The following is a 21,070-nucleotide window of genomic DNA, read 5'->3' as shown; positions in this document are numbered from 1 at the left end:
CCCTCGAACTGCCTTTCTGCAGCCGTTATACCATTTCTAATTAGCAATGCCACCCCCCTCCTTTTTTACCACCCTCCCTAATCTTACTGAAACATCTGTAACCAGGAACCTCCAACAACCATTCCTGTCCCTCTTCTATCCACGTTTCCGTGATGGCCACAACATGGTAGTCCCAGGTACTGATCCACGCCTTAAGTTCACCTTATTTCTGATACTCCTTGCATTGAAGTATACACACTTCTTGAGCCCATCTCTGTGTCCGCAAGTACTCCCTGTCAGTGCTACCTTCTCAACAGCCTCCCTACATTCTTGGACATCCTGACAAACAGCTAGCCTACTTGCTGGACTACAAGTTCAGATCCCATCCCCCTGCCAAATTAGTTTAAACCCCCCCGAAGAGTGGTAGCAAACCTACCTCCCAGGATGTATCATAACAGGTTGTTTGAACAGGTTGTTTGGGCAAATAACTTGAGGCACTAGGTACAGCAAACAGAAGGGGGCAGCAATGGATGTTTAAATACATATTAATTTAAATAAAAACTGCCCTCTGATGGAAATGAGGAACTTATCTGCTAGTTCCTGGCACAGGGTGGAGCTAACATTGTCTTAGATAAATTAAAGAGACAGGGAGGACAGCTAAACCGATCCTTGCCGTGCATGGATAGATTGTAGGTAAGTGAAACAAGGATTCTATGTTGGGCAATACAGTAATGTGTGGATTTAATTACAATCTGTCCGTTGCAATGCATTTTCACAGTGCGTGTGGGGAGATTAGCTTATTTTGTTGGTTGGTTTGTTTTCCTGTTTAGATTGGATTTGGGGAACTGCAGAACTGTAAGTGTTTTTGCCCTGTGTTTCTGCAAACCAGTCGTGTTTAATGAATAATTAAGGAGAGCGGCCCCTTTGTTTCTGCTGTCCCCTAATGTAGCAATGTGCCTGGGAGTGGGACCGAGGTTACATTGTCGCTTGTGCCTTCCAGCCTCAGGTGCCCTCATGCATCTGTGCTGTAAATTACAGGCTCTGAAGGCTTTAAATTACCTCTGTCTGAGTGTGGTAAAGCTTTGTCAAACTTCACTGAAGGTGTGATTCTTTCAAAACCACTACAAAATGTGCAAATAAACCCAGCACTTCAACTTTTGCCACAGATAAAACAGGCTTACTTCCATGGAGGATGAAGGAGGCTGCCTTTAAAATTGCAATTCCTCCTTTTAATTTTAGCTCCCAAACAACTGGGGGCTTGCTAGTATCTTTGGGATAACAGATTACACCTTGATTTAAATGTGAATCTCAAAAACTTGCAATGGCCACGCCAACAGATGAACCAGTACAGAGGAAGCACAGTCAGAGTAGCTTGCAAAATCCCATCATGAGGCCACGAGAGAAGGACGCAGGTGTACACAGTCCTGTTCTTCCTGTCTGCTTCATTGTTTGGAAAGATCATGGCTGTCAACTTGAATTTCTACTGCTCTCCCCCATTTCCCTTCAGTCTAAAGTTAATCAATCTCAGTCTTGAATATAGAATCACAGAAACACACACCCCATCAATAAACAGAAAGTAAACTAAATAGCCAGACCTTTAGGTGATGAAGAAGGCATACGGCATGCTTATCTCCATCGGTTAGGGCACTGACTATAAAAGTAGGCAAGTCATGTTGCAGCTGTATGAGAATTTAGTTCAGCCACGTTTGGAGTATTGTGTGCAGTTCTAATCACCACACAATAGGAAGGATGCAAAGGCTGTGGAGATGGTGCAAAAGAGCTTTACCAGGATGTTACCTGGATTGGAATGTGTTAGCAATAAGGAGAGCTTTTACGATAGAAGTATCTAAAATTATGAGCATTATGGATAGTTGGAGGGTGGAAGTGTCAAATACTAGGGGGCATAGGTTTAAGGTGAGAGGGCAAAAGTGAAGACTGCAGATACTGAAAATCAGTGTCTAGGTTAGAGTGGTGTGTGGAAAAGCATAGCAGGTTAGGCAGCATCTGAGGAGCAGGAAAATCGACGTTTCAGGCAAAAGCCCTTCATCAGGAATCCTGATGAAGGGCTTTTGCCCAAAACTTTGATTTTCCTGCTCCTCGGATGCTGCCTGACCTGCTGTGCTTTTTCAGCACCACTCTAACCTAGACACTTAAGATGAGAGGGGGCAAGTTTAAAGATGTGTGAGAAAGGTTGTTTACAGTGAGGGTGGTAGGTGCATGGAGCATGTTGGCAGGGGAGGTGGTAGAGGCAGATATGTTAGCAAAGTTTAAGAGGCATTTAGATAGACACACAAACAGGCAGAGAATAGAAGGATATGGACCATGAGCAGGCAGATAGTATTAATTTAGAATACCATCATGATCAGCACAGAATTGGTAGGCCGCAAGGCCTGTTCCTGTGCTGTACTGCCCTATGTTTATGTTCGCCTGGGAATACACATTAATTGACAACACCCAGGAACACACATCCCATCAATAGACAGCACCCAAGAAAATACACCCTATCAACAGGCAGAACCTGCACCTCATCAGTCGACATCAACTTTTGGAATATTGCATGCAATTCTGGTCTCCTTCCTCTCGGAAGGATGTTGTGAAACTTGAAAGGGTTCAGAAAAGATTGACAAGGATGTTACCAGGGTTGGAGATTTGAGCTATCGGGATAGACCGAATAGGCTGGAGCGGTTTTCCCTGGAGCATCGGAGGCTGAGTGGTGACCTTATAGAGGTTTATAAAACCACGAGGGGCATGGATAGGATAAATAGTTAAGGTCTTTTCCCTGAAGTGGGGGAGTCCAGAACTAGAGGGGCATAGGTTTAGGGTGAGAGGAGTCAGATTTAAAAGGGACCTAAGGGGCAAATTTTTCACACAGAGGGTGGTGCCTGTACAGAATGAGCTGTCAAGGAAGTGGTGGAAGCTGGTACAATTACAACATTTAAATGATATCTGGATGGGTATATGAATAAGAAGAGTTTAGAGGGATATGGGCCAAGTACTGGCAAATGGAACTAAATTAGGTTAGGATATCTGATCGGCATGGATGCATTGGACCGAAGGGTTTATTTCCATGCTGTACATCTCTATGACTCTGTAACCACAAACTCGCACCCCATCAATCGACAGCATCGAGGAGCACACACTCCATGAATGGACAACAATCGATAACCGTACTGCATCAATAGACCGCATCCAGGAACACACACACACATCAATAGACCGCATCCAGGAACACACACACACATCAATAGACCGCATCCAGGAACACACACACATCAATAGACCGCATCCAGGAACACACACACATCAATAGACCGCACCCGGGAACACACACACATCAATAGACCGCATCCAGGAACACACACGCATCAATAGACCGCACCCAGGAACACACACGCATCAATAGACCGCACCCGGGAACACACACGCATCAATAGACCGCACCCGGGAACACACACGCATCAATAGACCGCACCTAGGAACACACACACACCAATAGACCGCACCCGGGAACACACACACATCAATAGACCGCATCCAGGAACACACACACACATCAATAGACCGCATCCAGGAACACACACACATCAATAGACCGCATCCAGGAACACACACACATCAATAGACCGCATCCAGGAACACACACACATCAATAGACCGCACCCAGGAACACACACACATCAATAGACCGCACCCGGGAACACACACACATCAATAGACCGTACCCAGGAACACACACCCCATCAATAGATAGCATCCAGGAACACACACACATCAATAGACCGCATCCAGGAACACACACTCATCAATAGACCGCACCCAGGAACACACACCCCATCAATAGATAGCACCCGGGAACACACACACATCAATAGACCGCACCCAGGAAAACACACGCATCAATAGACCGCACCCGGGAACACACACGCATCAATAGACAGCACCCGGGAACACACACGCATCAATAGACAGCACCCGGGAACACACACCCTGTCAATAGATAGCACCCGGGAACACACACCCCATCAATAGATAGCACCCGGGAACACACACCCCATCAATAGATAGCACCCGGGAACACACATGCATCAATAGACCGCACCCAGGAACACACACCCCATCAATAGATAGCACCCGGGAACATACACCCCATCAATAGATAGCACCCGGGAACACGCATGCATCAATAGACCGCACCCAGGAACGCACACCCCATCAATAGATAGCACCCGGGAACACTCACGCCATCAATAGACAGCACCCAGGAACACTCACTCCATGAATAGACAGCACCCGGGAACACTCACCCCATGAATATTCAGCACCCGGGAACACTCACTCCATCAATAGACAGCACCCGGGAACACTCACCCCATGAATAGACAGCACCCGGGAACACTCACCCCATCAATAGATACCACCCGGGAACACTCACCCCATGAATAGACAGCACCCGGGAACACTCACTCCATCATTAGATAGCACCCGGGAACACTCACCCCATCAATAGATACCACCCGGGAACACTCACCCCATCAATAGATACCACCTGGAAACACTCACTCCATCATTAGATAGCACCCGGGAACACTCACCCCATCAATAGATACCACCCGGGAACACTCACCCCATGAATAGACAGCACCCGGGTACACTCACCCCATCAATAGACAGCACCCAGGAACACTCACCCCATCAATAGATACCACCCGGGAACACTCACTCCATCAATAGACAGCACCCGGGAACACTCACCCCATGAATAGACAGCACCCGGGAACACTCACCCCATGAATAGACAGCACCCGGGAACACTCAACCCATCAATAGATACCACCCGGGAACACTCACCCCATCAATAGACAGCACCCGAGATCATACACCCCATCAATAGATACCACCCGGGATCACTCACTCCATCAATAGATACCACCCGGGAACACTCACCCCATCAATAGACAGCACCCGAGATCATACACCCCATCAATAGATACCACCCGGGATCACTCACTCCATCAATAGATACCACCCGGGAACACTCACCCCATCAATAGACAGCACCCGGGAACACTCACTCCATCAATAGATACCACCCAGGAACACTCACCCCATCAATATACAGCACCCGGGAACACTCACCCCATCAATAGATACCACCCGGGAACACTTACCCCATCAATAGACAGCACCCGGGAACACTCACTCCATCAATAGATACCACCCGGGAACACTCACTCCATCAATAGATACCACCCGGGAACACTCACCTCATCAATAGATACCACCCGGGAACACTCACCCCATCAATAGACAGCAACCAGGAACATGCACCCAATCAATGGACAGCACCTGGGAATACATATTTTATCAGTACACATCATGCAAGATGATATTAAAATTCTGAGAAACAGAGTTCATTTCCACTGGAGAAGCAAGGATTAATCAATGATAGTCAATATGGCCTTCCAAGGTGGATGTCGTCTAACAAATTGGATTGAATTTGCTGAGTGAAGTAGAGGTGTAGATTAGAGTAATACCGTTGGTGTAGATGGACTTCAGTAAGGTTTGATGAGATATTGCATGACAAGCTGGTTAAGAATGTAACAGCGCATGGGTTTCATGGAAATCTTTCAAATTGGATCCAAACTTGGCTTAGGGTCAGAGGGTGATGATCAAAGAGTACTCTTGTGACTGAATGCTTGTGTCCAGTGGTGTACCACAGGGTTCTTTGCTGTTTGTTGTGTACATTAATGATGTAGACATGAATGTAAGAAATATGGTCAATAAGTTTACAGATTATTTGAAAATTGGTGGTGTTTGTAAACAATGAGGAGGAAAGCCTGAATTGACTGGTCAAATGGGTTGAATAGTGGGAAATGAAATTCAATCCTGAGAGGTGTGAGGTGTTGCATTTTGGGAGGACTAATTGAATGGTAGCACTCTAGGAAGAACAGAAGATCAGAGGGACCTTGGTGTGCATGTCTATAGGTCCTTGAAGGCAGCAGAGCAGGTAGATAAGGTTGTTAAGAAGGCACATAGAATACTTACTTTTATTAATCAAGGCATTGAATACAATTGCAGGGAAGTTATGATGAAACTGAATATAATGTTATGTATTGTTAGTTATATAATGTATATTATGCCACAGCTGGAGTACGATGTGCAGTTCTTATCTACATGCTATAGAAATTCCTCTAGAGGAACTAAGGAAACTATTCAACAGGATTTTGCCTGGGCTCGAGTGATTCAGTTATGAAGAGAGACTAGCTGGAGTTTTCCAATCCTCCAAGATTTTACAGAATCTAAGAATTCTTGAAAGATTTCAATCAGTGCATCCTTTATCTTTGTAACTACTTCCTTTAATGTACTAGCTGCAACCCATCAGGTCCATGTGATTAATCGGTCTTTAGCCCTATTATATTCTTTGGTATTTTTTCTCTAATGATAGTGATTGTAAATTTTTCCTTTCTTCTTTTATCCCCTTACTTATTTAGCATTTTTGGAATACTATTATTGTATTGTGCCACAAAGACTGATTTAAAGTATTTATTCAGCTACTCCTCCTTTCCTCATTATAATTTCCCACTCTCAGTGTCTACCAGGTCAATGCTGACTTAATCATGACATTAAGTTTTGAACATCTTCCCTCACTGCTTGAACAAAGCAATAGTGCAAACACAACTCACAATGTGTTCCAGTAACTTGTTTTTAAAAATCCAGCATCTCCTCCACAGGTTTAAAGCAGTCCCTTTCCCATTTTGACCAACTATCCAAAACAAGAAAGAATAAAGAGATGTGATCTTTATATGACACCAGCTTTACATCAGGTTAAACAGCATTGCAGGAATGCATTTCATTTCAAGGTATCATACATAAACAACAAAAAATGAGACTTGCATCCATTCGTCCTTCCTCCCCACATATCCAACCTTATGCAACTTTTCAGCAATTCTGAAATCTTTAACTTATTCCATTGTTTTACACTTGGAACAATATATCTGCGATTGTCCATATTAGTGAGTAGTTTGGATATAGAATGCTCTGCCTGGAAAAATGATGGAGGCAGGTTCAATTGAGGCTTCCAAGAAGTTATTAAATGATTATTTAGATAGTAAAGCTATGCAGGGAGATGGGGAAAAGGCAGGAGACTGGTACTAGGTCATAGAACTGTTGCAAGCATAATGGGCTGAACAGTTTCCTTCTGCACCACAACAATTCTGTGATCCTGAGATATTATCTTTTCCAGCAATATGAATAATCTTTCCATTGAATCGTTGCAACAAAACGCATTACCTAGAGAGTATTGCTTTCATTTTTAATAATGGATTTAGAAAATTTCCTAACACCTGTTTGAATGTTTCTTGTAAAACCGGTAAAGGTATCAGAAGTATTGTTTTAATTTAAATTTTCCTATGACATCTTGTGTATAATACATTACAGAATTGCACTACACGATTATGAAGTCCTCTCGATGTCAAATATACTGCTTTTGATACCTGCATTTTCCATTTTTCTGTGTTCTGCCATACGAATTTCATGCAATATGACACTTCATTCGCAATATCTGGGCAGTACCATCATTTGAAGAACAATCATCCACTTTTCATCTGCAGGTCTGTGAGGTTGTCTCCACTTCCTTATCAGAACTGTTTTGCATATAATAACACTCTGGAATTCCTTTAGCCACAGCCTCAGTGTGAGCTGTGAGCTAACTTACTCAACTCTGAATATGCTTCCTGAACTTTAATCAATGGGGATATACCAAACACTTCTTTGGAATTGTCCTAATTCTTAAATAGTGTTTGGTCTGTCTGAATATTCAACTGTGGCATTACAGTGATCTCTGGTGATAAACTTCGTTTAGCCATTGCTCTGGTCACTACATACATGGAAAATACATGGAACTTGGTTTTGTTATTGTTTCATCTATTTAGACTCACTTGGATTTTCTGCGACCTGTACAAACCTAAACATTTCCTTGCGAGACTTTAAATTGTCAATAGGATTTGCATCAGCATCTGCTATTTCTAATTTTAAACTCCAGTATTTTAAGTTTAAAGTCTCTTTCCTTTTCTCAATCTCTTTTTCATCCCTAATGCCAGCCTTTTCAATTCCATCTGCATTTCTTATTTTTTTCTGCGATTATTGACAAATCTATAACTTTCACTCATTTTAAATCATTCGCCAGGAGTAAACCAATTTCATCTAGTAATTTCTTAACTACCCTGACTACCACCTGTCCAGACAGCAAGTTACACTTCAATTTGTAAAATGGACCTGGAATATATTCTTCAACTTTCCCATTTACCAACACTTTGATCTTTGTTGAAATTTCTGGAGAGAAACTAAATCCATCTCCAGCCAGAGAGTGTAAGCTTTTTCTGCAACCTAAATGTAATTAGCAATTTAGATGCCTCATTTGAAGAAAAAAGGGTTATCTTCCCTTTGAACAAAAGTCCTTTAGAGCCATTTTACTATCTACTCTCTTAAACCTACTCAGTTAAACCTACAATTTGGTCAATGGCATTTCACTTTTTCGTTTCCTTTTCAGACTTACTCTCACAAACTGGGAAGTTGTTTCCATTAGATGGGGAGACTAGGACCCATTGGCACAGCCTTAGAATTAGAGGGGGTCAATTTAGAATGGAGATGAGGAGACATTTATTCAGCCAGAGAATGGTGGGCATGTGGAATTCATTGCCATGAAGCACAGTGGAGGCTGGAATATTAAATGTCTCCGAGGCAGAGATTGATAAATTCTTGATCTTGCAAGGAATTAAGGGGTATGGGGAGAGTGTGGGTAAGTGGCGTTGAAATGCCCATCAGCCATGATTAAGTGGCAGAGTGGACCGAATGGCCTTACTTCCACTCCTTTGTCTTATGGTCTTATGGTCTAAACCCCAATAATTCCCATGAGCTTCTCTTGCAATATCTGGCATCCTAAATAAATGTATCCCATTTATAAGGTTGCAGGAAAGATGTTCTGATGACTGGGGAGCCGATCTGAGGAACTGGGGAAGGCCATTTGGGACTGAGTTGAGGTGATATGTCTTCACCCAGAGAGTGATGAGCCTGTGGAATTTTCTGCCACAGAAAGTGGCTGAGGCCAAAACATTAAATATTTTCAAGAAGAAAATAGATACAAGTGCTTCGGGCTAAAGGGACCAAAGGATATGGGAAGAAAGCAGGAAAAGGTACGAAGTTGAATCATTAGCAATGATGAAATTGAATGGTAGAACAGGTTTGAAGGGCTGAATGGCCTACTGCTGCTGCTATTTTCTATGCTTCAATGTTTCTATTTGCAATGGAAATGTTGGACCTTTGATTTTCACCTCCATCTTCCGTACCTTCCTTTCTGATCTAAGGAGAAGACATTCCCAGTTATCGATTCTTTACTCCAGATACTTACTGTTCTTTCAATCTCCCATTTTCTATCCCTTTTGAACTTATGTAGATCATGGAAAAAAAATTCTAGTTTTATGGGTCAGCTCGTAACTGACAGCTAGAGACTGCTTGTCTAACAGTTGCAAACCTTTGGTCTTCAACCTGAGTTCCTTTTACGGAAAGTAGTGAGGATTTATATTCTTCCAAGAGAATGCTCTCTTCATTAGAAGGTTTTTACCTTCTAATGCACATAAGTACCTGTCAAAATTACTTTTCTTAATCCATTCAAATTTCATGTATTTTGTCCAGGTTACTTCCTGAAGTTTCGAAACCTTTGCGTACGTGCTTCATGCAGTAACCCATATGCATGCATTATAGTTTTTTTTAACAGAGTCATAATCCATTGAAATACCTTCTGACAATGGTGCATAAATTTCCTGTGCTCTACAGTTCAATTTGCTTTGCATGGACAGTGTCCAGTGTTTCTTTGGCCAATTCATTTGAGTTACTATTTAATCAAATGACAAAGAATGCCTCCATATTCTTGCACTCAAATTTTGCTAGGACCTGTATGAATTTAAATTTAAAATTATTGCTCGGATTTTCCCAATTTTCTTCCTCCATCAGCATCTGATATTACTTTATTAAAGTGCAGCACTTTATGTTTAAAGTTTCTTTCCTTCTCTCATTTTCTCTTTCATCCCTAATTCCGGCCTTTTCAATTCCATCTGCATTTCCTTATTTTTTTCTGTACTTTGGAATATCATCTCCAGCTTTATCATTCTTTCCTCATATTTAAATCACTTTAGCAATAACTCAATTTTAACTGGTTCTGAGACCTCACTGGTTAGGGTAACTGGTCCGTACTAAATCTAAATGCTATACCTTCAATTATTTCTGTCTTCTCAGTGTTAGCCAAAATTCAACTTGCAACTCACTTGCCACTTGAATTTATCTGGCTTTTGTGACCTAGGTTATGTCCATCAGAATTGCTCTGCCACCTGCAGGAAGTCTTTAGCAGCATCCAATGCCATTTCTTTTCTATAGTACAGAACCTCGTGCTCTCTTTAATCCTCAATTATTTACTAACCTTATGTTCAAATCCTCATTGTCTGTTCTAGAATAATCCTTCAAGAGCCCCCAGTCTCTTGTCATGGCCCATTTGATATTCAGTGATGTTCGAGCCCACTTCTCCCAGAGTCAACCCGTTATCATGGAATCCCTACAGTGTGGGAACAGGCCCTTTGGTTCAACAAGTCCACACTGACCCTTCAAAGGCCAACTCACCCAGACCCATTCGCCCACCCTCATATCTCTTACCCCTGACCAATGCACCTAACCTACATAGCCTTAAACACTATGGGCAATTTAGCATGGCCAATTCGCCTCACCTGCACATCTTTGGCTGGTGGGAGGAAACTGGAACACCTGGAGGAAACCCACACATTCACAGGGCGAATGTGCAAACTTCACATCCAAGGCTGGAATCAAACCCAGATCCGTGGTGCTGTGAGGCAGCAGTGCTAACCACTGAGCTACTGTGCCACCCTAAATTTAATTGAATCCTCAAAGTCCCCAGAGTTCCTACATGGCGAACTCAGGTTAACAGAAACCATTAACCATGTTTCTGCACACACAAAAGAAAATACTATTTCTAACGAATAAATCCACTCTAGTGACGGAGAAACTTAAACTCTCACCCCCGAGGCAGGCAGACAATGACAAATAAAAATGATATGGGTGGAGGAAAATATCAGGAGAACACAGTTCAATAGCACATGATACATCTACTGGATATAGTACAGGGATCAATAACCAGGTAACGTTGAGTTAAAGAAAGAGGTACAAGGCTCAAAGAAGATTTGAAATGAAGGTTTATCACTCTGAGGATGGTAGGGGTTTGGAACTCACAGCATGAAAAGGTCAGAGTCAGAAACTCTCATAGCATTTAAACAGTATTTAGACATTTATTAATGTTACCATAGCCTCCTCGGCTATGGGCCAAGAGCTGGAAAATGTGATTTGGGATGAGTATAGTCCAGGTCTTTGTTGACTGGCATCCTTTTGTGCTGAAATGTTTATAAGCCTGAGTCTACAAGCACTCCATCAATAGACATACCAAAGATAATCCATGTTGGACTGCACCCATGAAAAAAAAGCTGATCAACAAACAATGTTGACAATATACATCATCACAAAAGATAGAATTAAAATTCTCACACCCATCAATTTAAAAAAACACCCTGGAACACAAACCCCATCAATAGACAGCACCTGGGAACAAACATCCCATCAATAGACAGCACCTGTCAATGGTACTCCTGGGAATATACACCCCATCGTGCCCATTGGGCAGCACGGTGGCACAGTGGTTAGCACTGCTGCCTCACAGCGCCAAAGACCCGGGTTCAATTCCCGACTCAGGCGACTGACTGTGTGGAGTTTGCACATTCTCCCTGTGTCTGCGTGGGTTTCCTCCGGGTGCTCCGGTTTCCTCCTACAGTCCAAAAGATGTGCAGGTCAGGTGAATTGGCCATGCTAAATTGCCCGTAGTGTTAAGTAAGAAGAGGTAAATGTAGGGGTATGGGTTGCACTTCGGCGGGTCAGTGTGGACTTGTTGGGCCGAAGGGTCTGTTTCCATACTGCAAGTAATCTAATCTAATCAGTGGACAGTACTTCTGAATCTAGAGTTCTTCATGGCTCAGTGGCTCATTGCTGAATGCAATTACAATGGAAGGCTGTGTAGGGAAATCAAATTTCTCATTCCCATTGACAGAATTTTCCATTCAGGTCTCCGATTCAATGCCAACAGCAGTAAATGCACTCAATTCCTACTTCAGCTGCCCTGAGTGTAAGACCTGCTAATTTAATTGGTAATTTAGCCTGGACCTACAGTTTCTGTAACAGCAGTGTCACACCTTTATCGAAGAAGGTTTCTTTACCTCAAAATATTCACTCTGATTCTTTCTCCACCCAAACTGTGCAAGCTGCACCTTTACATTTCATTTCACACTCTATAGCAGCTGGCTATTTTTGGAAATTTGTCACTGGTTATGTTTCTGTGAAGCATCTTCTAACTTTTTTTTTACTGCATTTAGTTTTGAGTTATTGCTGTTCATTGCAGGGGAAAACTAGCTATTTGGATGCAGAACTGGCTTGATGGTAGAAAACAGAGGTGGAGGATTGTTTTTCAGACTGGAGGCCTGTGACCAGTGGTGTACCACAAGCATCAGTGCTAGGTCCACTACTTTTCATCATTTATATAAATGATTTGGATGTGAGCTAAGAGGTATTGTTAGTAAATTTTCAGATGACACCAAAATTGGAGGCGTGGTTGACAGCGAAGAAGGTTACTTCAGATTACAACGGGACCTTGATCAGATGGGCCAATGGGCTGTGGAGTGGCAGATGGAATTTAATTTAGATAAATGTGAGGTGCTGCATTTTGGAAAAGCAAATCAGAACAGGACTTATACACTTAATGGTAAGGTCCTAGGGAGTGTTGCTGAACAAAGAGACCTTAGAGTGCAGGTTCATAGTTTCTTGAAAGTGGAGTCACAGGTAGATAGGATAGTGAAGAAGGCATTTGATATGCTTTCCTTTATTGGTCACAGTGTTGAATATAGGAGATAGGATGTCATGTTGCAGCTGTACAGGTCATTGGTTAGGCCACTTTTGGAATATTCGGTACAATTGTGGTCACCTTCCTATCGGAAAGATGTTGTGAAACTTGAAAGGGTTCAGAAAGGATTTACAAGGATGTTGCCAGGTTTGGAGGATTTGAGCTATAGGCAAAGACTGAACAGGCTGGGGCTGTTTTCCCTGGAGCATCGGAGGCTGAGAGGTGACATTGTAGAAGTTTATAACATCATGAGGGGCATGGATAGGATAAATTGTCAAGGTCTTTTCCCTGTGGTGGAGGAGTCCAGAACTAGAGGGTTTAGGGTGAAAGGGGAAAAATATAAAAGAGATGTAAGGGGCAACCTTTTCACACAGAGGGTGGTACATGTATGGAATGAGCTGCCAAAGGAAATGGTGGAGGTTGGTACAATTACAGATTTAAAAGGCATCTGGATGGGTTATGAGTAGGAAGGGTTTGGAGGGATATGGGCCCAGTACTGGCAAATGGGACTAGATTACGTTAGGATATCTGATCAGCATGGACGAGTTAGACCAAAGGGTCTGTATGTCTCTCTGACTTTATGACTCTAATTAGCCTGTCTTTCTATCTTTATGGTCCACAGAAAACTCCTTACACTCTTATTTGTCAATCTTCTGTCAACACTTGTTACACTTCTAACAATATATCCAATTTATCGGAATATTTTAGCTCATCTCCCCTGTGTTGAAAGAACTCACTGACTGAAGCAGTCTATTACAAATCCAGCTCTTACTCTTCATCGTTTGCTGTTTAAATGTTTACTAATTGTTTTTTTTCTGACAATCAAATCTTAAGTCCCAGTCACCCTGTGGTAACCAATTCTTTCTCTTTGGGATAATATTCTTTGAAACATCTTCCTATCAGATTCCCCAGCTGTTAATGCTCAGTCTGTGTGTTTGTTTTCAGTTCAACATCCAGACAGGACAATCTTTCAGCATTTGCGTTTTCAAAGTTGTTGAGAATTTTTGCAAGCCCCTCTCCAGTCAGTTGGTTTGTCTGCCAGGCTTTGCGATTTGATTATTTGTAGCTGACAATGAAAGTGAAACCTTGTCTTCGTCTTCCTTCCGTGCCTGGTGATATAAACATACAAAGCCTGAATTTCTGTGAAAGGTGGCAGTTACCTTTTTCTTTCAAATCAGCCCACACTCCCCTAATGTGACATTGAGTGAGGGGTCATTATTAACAGGACACTGGGGATGACTCTCCTGTTCTCTGCTTAAATAGTATATCCACCCGAACAGGGAGAGAGGACTTAGAAGATGGCACCTAAAACAGTGCAGCTCTCTCCCTTTGTACTACATTGGAGGGTGCACCCTGATGGTTATGCTCACAGCCTGGAGTGGCGCACAGAACCAGAACCTTCTGACCCAGAGGAGGGAATGTTCCCCATACTATTCCCACTGCATTTACTCCTACCCCTCATCTCGAACCAGCTCCTCCTTCACTCAGCTCTCCCTCCACAAATCCAAACCCACTCTGCCTTCACCTGGCTCCACTCCTCCTGCCTCAGCCCCACTCCTACGCTTTCCAATCCCACTCCACTTATTCCCACAGCTCCACTTGCCCTCCTCCTGCCACCCCTATCCTCATTCCTCTCCCCAATTCTGTCTCCTTTGTATTGAGCTCCATCATCCTTGGACGATACCAATTGACAGGATCTAAGGCTTGTTTTGGGTATAATTGCTGCACAATGATTTGTTTTGGTCTCATTTTTCTTCAAGCTCACTATGAATCTGAAACCTCTTCCCCACAATACTGGAGTTGTGGGCAGTTTATCCAGGTATGGGGCAGGTTTGAAGGCAGGTCCATTCAGAAGTCCAACAAGAGATCCTAACCTGGCAGCTTTCTAGAGTGACTAGTCATTGTCTACTCTTGGGGTGGGGGTAGGAGTGCCCATGATACCTTTAGGACAGCATGATGGCTCAGTGGTTAGCACTGCTGCCTCACAGTGCCAGGAAACTGGATTTGATTCCAGCCAAGGGTGACTGTCTGTGTGGAGTTTGCACATTTTCGCCCTGTCTGCCTGGGTTACCTCTGGGTGCTCCAGTTTTCTCCCACAGTCCAAAGATATGCAGGTTAAGTGAATTCTCTGTGTTAAATTGTCCCATAGTGCTCAGGGACATTTAGGTTAGGTGCATTAGTCAGGGGTAGATGTAGAATAATAGGGGAATGAGTCTGGATGGGTGACTCTTTGGAGGATCGGTGTGGACTTGCTGGGCTGAAGGGCCTGTTTCCACACTCTAGGGATTCTAAGGATTCTATGAATCTTAATGTCTTGTTAACCCATTCTTACCTCCCAAGGGGATTGCAGCCAGCTCTGCTTTGATCAGCCATCTATTGGCATGGCTACCCATCCTCCACCCTCCTCGGCAGGATCGAGTTTGCCATATATTCCAACCACTCCAAAGGGACTGCTCTAAGAATGAGGTGCCCCCACACTCTGCATCCTGCAGTAGCATTGCCCACCTCTGCCAAGGAGAATGGGGCCTGTTAGCCTTCCTGGTTGTGGGCTCTCCATGAACACCATCCACTCTCTTTAATTGGATGGTGACCCCTGATGCAGCCATTTTGGAGACTGCCTCCCAGACAATCAGGCTGGAGAGGAGATCTCCATCAAATCCAGTGTTTTTGTGTTGGTACATGGGCATCACTCACTCTGCCAGCATTTAATGCCCATCCCTAGTTGCCCTTGAGAAGGTGATGGTGAGCTGCCTTCTTGAACCACTGCAGTCCCTGTGCTGTGTAGACCCCTACAGTCCCTGTAGACCCAAAATGCCTTCGGTGATGGATTCCAGTATGTCAGGATATGGTCAATTAAATCATCGCTGTATCATTGCATGTAACCTGTAAAGGTCTTGGACTCCATCTGAACCAGGGCCATTTGTAGCATGGCACACATGAACATGTGTTATTGTCTTAAACTGAATGGCTTAATGTTAGCCCAGACACAGATGTGGTAGTGAACATAATACGGTAAACTCCCCGTTATCCCTTAATGAAGCTTCCAGAATTCTTATGCAACTGGCAGAAAACTCAAAGAAAATTTATCATTTTTATAAAGTTTTTTGAGAAAGTGCACTTGAACTTGGCACACAAAGTTCTGACATTTGTACATTCACCCTGGAGTTTCACCTGGCGAGTAAATTGCGCTGTCCTTTTGAGTTCAGATTTTTAATTTAACAAACACTAGACTATACTGTATTGGATTCCCATCAGAGTATTTCTCATGCAACTGGCAGATTCATGTAGTAGCACCCATGCATTCCTCATACATGCTGGATAATGGGGAGCTTATTGTATTTGTATATATTAGTGAGTTGGAGTCAATGCCGGTTTGATCTTTCAATATCATGTTACCCATGATCCATCTTTATGTTGTGAAGTCCAATACGAGTAAAACACTCTGCTGGAGGCAACATGCACAAAAGGTTTAGGAATCAATTCTAGCCCTTTTTTAACGGGGACACAATTCTGGTTGGAGACATAACATGGCCACATATCTGTGCTTATATTCTACTTGTGACAAGGCAGAAGATGCAGTTGTATTTGATTTGTCATTGAAGTTGCACCTAGGGGATTGCTCCAGTGGCCTGTAGTATTCAACCACAATATACAAAAAGGTGTGAATAATGTTTCTGGGTCTGTGAGCATTTACAGGAGCCCTTGCTGTGAGGCTTTCGTTTACATTTTTATTGTCAAAAGCAAGGAGCTAAAGTCCTTACCATCAATGACGTGCTTCTGAGCGTGTACATTCAAAGTGATGAGAAATGCTGATGAAGAGATTAAGGAGAAAACGATTTCACCGACAGAAGGATTGGTAAAGCTAAGGACATGGAATTACGAATGACGGAAAAGCAAAAAGCAGAAAGGGGAATACAGAATTTAGTTTGATGCTGAGTTATAGCCTGAAAAGTTAGAAGCAGATTCAATAGTAACATTCAAAATGGAATTGGATAAGTAATTGAAAAAGAACAATTTGCAGCAATGTGGGAAGAACAGGAGTTGGGACTATTTAATAAAATGGGTAAAATGGCTTCTTTCTGTGTTCTGAGATTGTGTGAGGTTTGGTCCCAGTTGTAATATATGAAATGCAGCTGATAATTTGCATACAGCAGGCACCCACAAACAGTACTGTGATAAACAAGCAGATAATGAATTTTCAGCGGTAGTTGTGGTCGATGGGTTAAATATTGATGGGGATACCAGGTGGAATTCCCCTACTCATCTTTCAATCCAGGATTGTTCATGACCAATGAATGGCAATACACAGAAACTTGTTCCAAAGTCTGAAAGAACTCTCCAGACTGGGTCTTGAAGACACAACCTTTAGGACAAAAAGATAAAAGCACCACCTTTCTGAAATGGAGTAATTCTTCCGTTTCTGCAAATAGTTTTAATCATGGTTCAAAAGCGGCTGAGGGGAAGTTACTCAAATCCTTTGAAAATTGCAGTCGTGTCCTGCACCAAAAAAGAGTGCAGACATTGCAATGTCCTCTGATTTTGCATGCAAATATAATCATAGTGAATCATTTTGGAGTACTCTTATTTACATGGATATCTGCAGCTCAGTGATTAACACTCTTGCCTTTGAACTACAGTTTCTCTGGGTTTGATCATACTCCAGAGGCTTGGGCCTACTACCAAGGATGAGGCTCCAATGCAGTGCCAAGGGAGTGCTGCAATTGGGCCTTTAGGATGAGACATTAAATTGAGATCCCATCTGCCTGGTCAGGCACATGTTAGTAAACTGGTATGGCATCATTCTAAGGAAGTGTGGGGGAGTTATCCCTCAGTATTCCCAGCCAATATTTTATCCTTCAGTCAGTGTCACACAAAGATCTGGTGATTATCATCTCAGTGTTTGTGAATGTTTTCCAAGTGACAACTGCTTCCACTTTTCCTTCATGGTAGCCTCTAACAGGTGGTGGCCATTCAGCCCCTCAGGCCTTTTATGCAGTGGTGATGTATTGTGGTATTATCACTAGGTTAGCAATCCAAGACCCAGGCTAATATTCTGGGGACCTAGATCACTTAACCCATAAAGCCTGCTACAGGAGGTAACTAGTTAGTCACTTGTATTTGCTTCATTGCAAAAGTATATGGTCATTTAACTCATTGAGCTTATTATGCATCCACATAGACAGGCTATTCAGCTCCTCAAACCTTCTCTGGCACACTTTCAATCATAATTGATCTACAACTCAAGACCTTTTACTTACAATGTATATGTTGTAAGGTGGCGGTGGAGTAGGGCTCTCCAGCTGGAGCTCACCCTTACACCCTGCTCTTTTTCTTTTTCTTCCTTCCAGTGCTTTTTTTTCTCTTCGTGTCCTACTTTTCTTTCCTCTTTGACTCCTGGCTCCAGCAATGATTCCCGCTCTCCGGCTATGTGTCCCAGCCTCTGGTGTGTGACAACCACTGGCCTCCGGCGACGATTCCTAGCCTTCAGTGAGTGACGATTCCTGGCCTGGCTCAGCCACCTCCCATAGTGGCCTCCCGGCCTGGCACTGCGGCCTCTCAGCATGGTGTGGCATCCTCCAGACCCAGTGCAGTGGCCTCCCACAGCTGCCTCCAGGTGTGGTGTGGTGACCTTCCACAGCAGCCTCCCAGTGTAGCATGGCAACCTCCTGACCTGGCGCAGTGGCATCCCTCAACTAGGGGCCTCTTCACATAAGGGCCTCCCTGTGTGGCATGGCAATGCCGTAGCCTGGCACAGCCACCTCCCAGCGTGGCGTCACTGGCATGGTGTGGAGATAGGGCCCCGTGCGGACTGGAAGCTAGGTTGCAGCATAGTCTTCTGTACCGAAGATTTATTTCTGTAATGCTGGACTTTTTATTTCTGTATTGTCTAAAGTTTTGTAACTAAAGAAGCTGTGCCTATGTATGTTTGTACGTTGGCACTGTAATTGGCAATGTATAAACTTTTCACTGTACTGTACCCTTTGAGTATGTGTGACAATTCTATTCATATTGCTTGACACCCTTACCAAACAAAAACCTCCCAATCGCAGGTGGAAAACTCTCACTGCGCTCCAGCGTCCACAGGTTTTTGGGGAAGAGGGAGATCCAGGTTTTTACTCCCTGTATAGCGTCATACAGTGCAAAATAGACCATTTGGCCCATTGAGTCTGCACCAACAATAACTACCAATAAAGACGTGCTGGTCCTAATTTCCTGCATTTGCCCCATATCCTTGAATGTTGTGAGACTTCAAGTGTTCATCCAAATATTTTTAATGCAGTGCATTCCAGATTCCTACCACCTGCTGAGTAAAAATGTTTTTTCTCAAATCTTCTCTGAATCTCCTGCCGCTTCCCCCAAATCTATGCCCCCTCACGACTGACCCATCAACCAAGGCAAAAGTCTTTCCTGCTCTCATTTGTAAACAGTTTAGCTCTAGCTTTAAGATTATAATCCCTTAGATTCCCCACAAAGGGAAGTTGTTTTTTTCTGTAACTCTGGCAGGGTAACTTGATAAGGCAATGAGAAAGCATATGGAATGTAATAGTTTGTGAATAAGGACAGTGAAAGCAAAAGCAGGGTCATCATGTTAAACATTCTAAAATCATTGGTCAGGCCTTACGTGGTGTTTCTTGCACCTCTGTTGACATCAAAGAGTGTCAGGGCCTTGGACAAATGACTCTTGCAATAGTTGATTCATTGGTTTTAATTTTTCAAAATTCCTATACATTTGTATTTCTATTAGAGAGGGAGACAGAAAACAGAAAATTGCAGGTGTGTTCAGTTAACCTCGTCATAGTGAAGACGTTAGAAGCTGATTAGGTCTCAGGATTCATCTACCTTTATGCGTTTTATGTCTCTATTACCTCCTCTTTGGCAATATAGACTTTTCAAGCCATCACTATTTATTTCCTCAACTTTCCTAGCTTCTATATCCTTCTGCACAGTAAATACTGACATAAAGTATTCATTAATTATCTCACCCATTTCCTGTGATTCCACATGTAGACGGTCTAGATGATCTTTAAGGGGCTCCATTCTTTCACTAGTGTCTCTTTTGTCCTTGATATATTTGTAGACTCTCTTTGAATTCTGCTTAACCCACTTTGCCAAAGATATCTCATGTCCCCTTTTTGACCTTCTGATTTCCCTCTCGTGTATATCCCTATTGCCCTTACTCTTCTCTAGGATTTCACTCGATCCCAGCTGTCTATACCTGACATATGCCTGCTTCTTCTTCTTCACCAGAGCCCCACTTTCTCTACACCTATCAGCCTTGTCTATCACATTAACAGAACATACTGCCTTTGGACTCTTGTTATCTCACCTTTGAAGGCCTCCCACTTTCCAACTGTCCCTTTACCTGTGAGTAGCCTCTCCAATTAACTTTTGAAATATATGCTGTGAATAAAGAGGAACTGTGGATGTATTATACTAGATATCCAGAAGGCATTTGATAAGGCATCAGAACAAAGGCCCTTGCAGAGAATAAAAGCTCGTACTGGGATAGCATATTGACATGGATAGGTGATTGGCTGGCTAACGGGAAGCAGAGAGACAACGTAAATTGATCACTTCCTGGTTGGTAAAATGTAACGAGTGGCATGCCACAAGGATCAGAGCTGGAACATCAACTGTTTATGGTTATGTAAATGTGTTGAACGATCAGCCATGATTTTATTGAATGGCAGAGCAGCCTTGAGGGGTTAAGTGGCCCATTCCTGTTTGCATTTTGCATGTTTGTAAGAAAGGGTATATGGGAGTTTGACCAGGATGTAGAGTCATATGGAGATTGGATTGTTCTGTGCGTGGGAACACCAAACAGAAAGCTAATGGAAGTATTAATTCAAATGATGAGAGTCCTTTTGAGCAATTAGAGGGAAGCCATTTCCCTAAAATGCTTTAATATAATTTGGCAAAGTAAAGAGAGTGGGATGAAGGAGAAATTCTTCCACAGAGAGGGTATTTATTAAGATCACTAGCGCATTACCCAAAGTGATGCTGGGATCGGATTCCACAGGAACTTTTCAAAAAGACGTTTAGAAATGGGGTTGACATAAGTAACTTTGCAGGGTTATGAGAAAACAC

General features: G+C 43.0%; 1 protein-coding gene across 3 annotated transcripts in view; it reads left to right on the top strand.

The window, feature by feature from the left end:
• Positions 1-589: 589 nt before the first annotated feature.
• Positions 590-21,070, top strand: part of btk (Bruton agammaglobulinemia tyrosine kinase) — a 127,255-nt gene continuing 106,774 nt past the window's right edge. For 2 of the 3 annotated variants that reach the window (XM_043704298.1, XM_043704296.1), the window contains exon 1: positions 650-668. The gene's annotated coding sequence lies outside the window, so the exon portion shown is untranslated. Of the gene's footprint in view, positions 673-21,070 lie in introns of all 3 variants that reach the window. The other variant, XM_043704297.1, reaches the window with a different exon arrangement.

This window comes from Chiloscyllium plagiosum, chromosome 15 (assembly GCF_004010195.1).
Source record: "Chiloscyllium plagiosum isolate BGI_BamShark_2017 chromosome 15, ASM401019v2, whole genome shotgun sequence".
Classification (NCBI taxonomy): domain Eukaryota; kingdom Metazoa; phylum Chordata; class Chondrichthyes; order Orectolobiformes; family Hemiscylliidae; genus Chiloscyllium; species Chiloscyllium plagiosum.
Note: the sequence above shows the minus strand (reverse complement) of the source record. Positions and strands in the feature narration are given on the sequence as shown.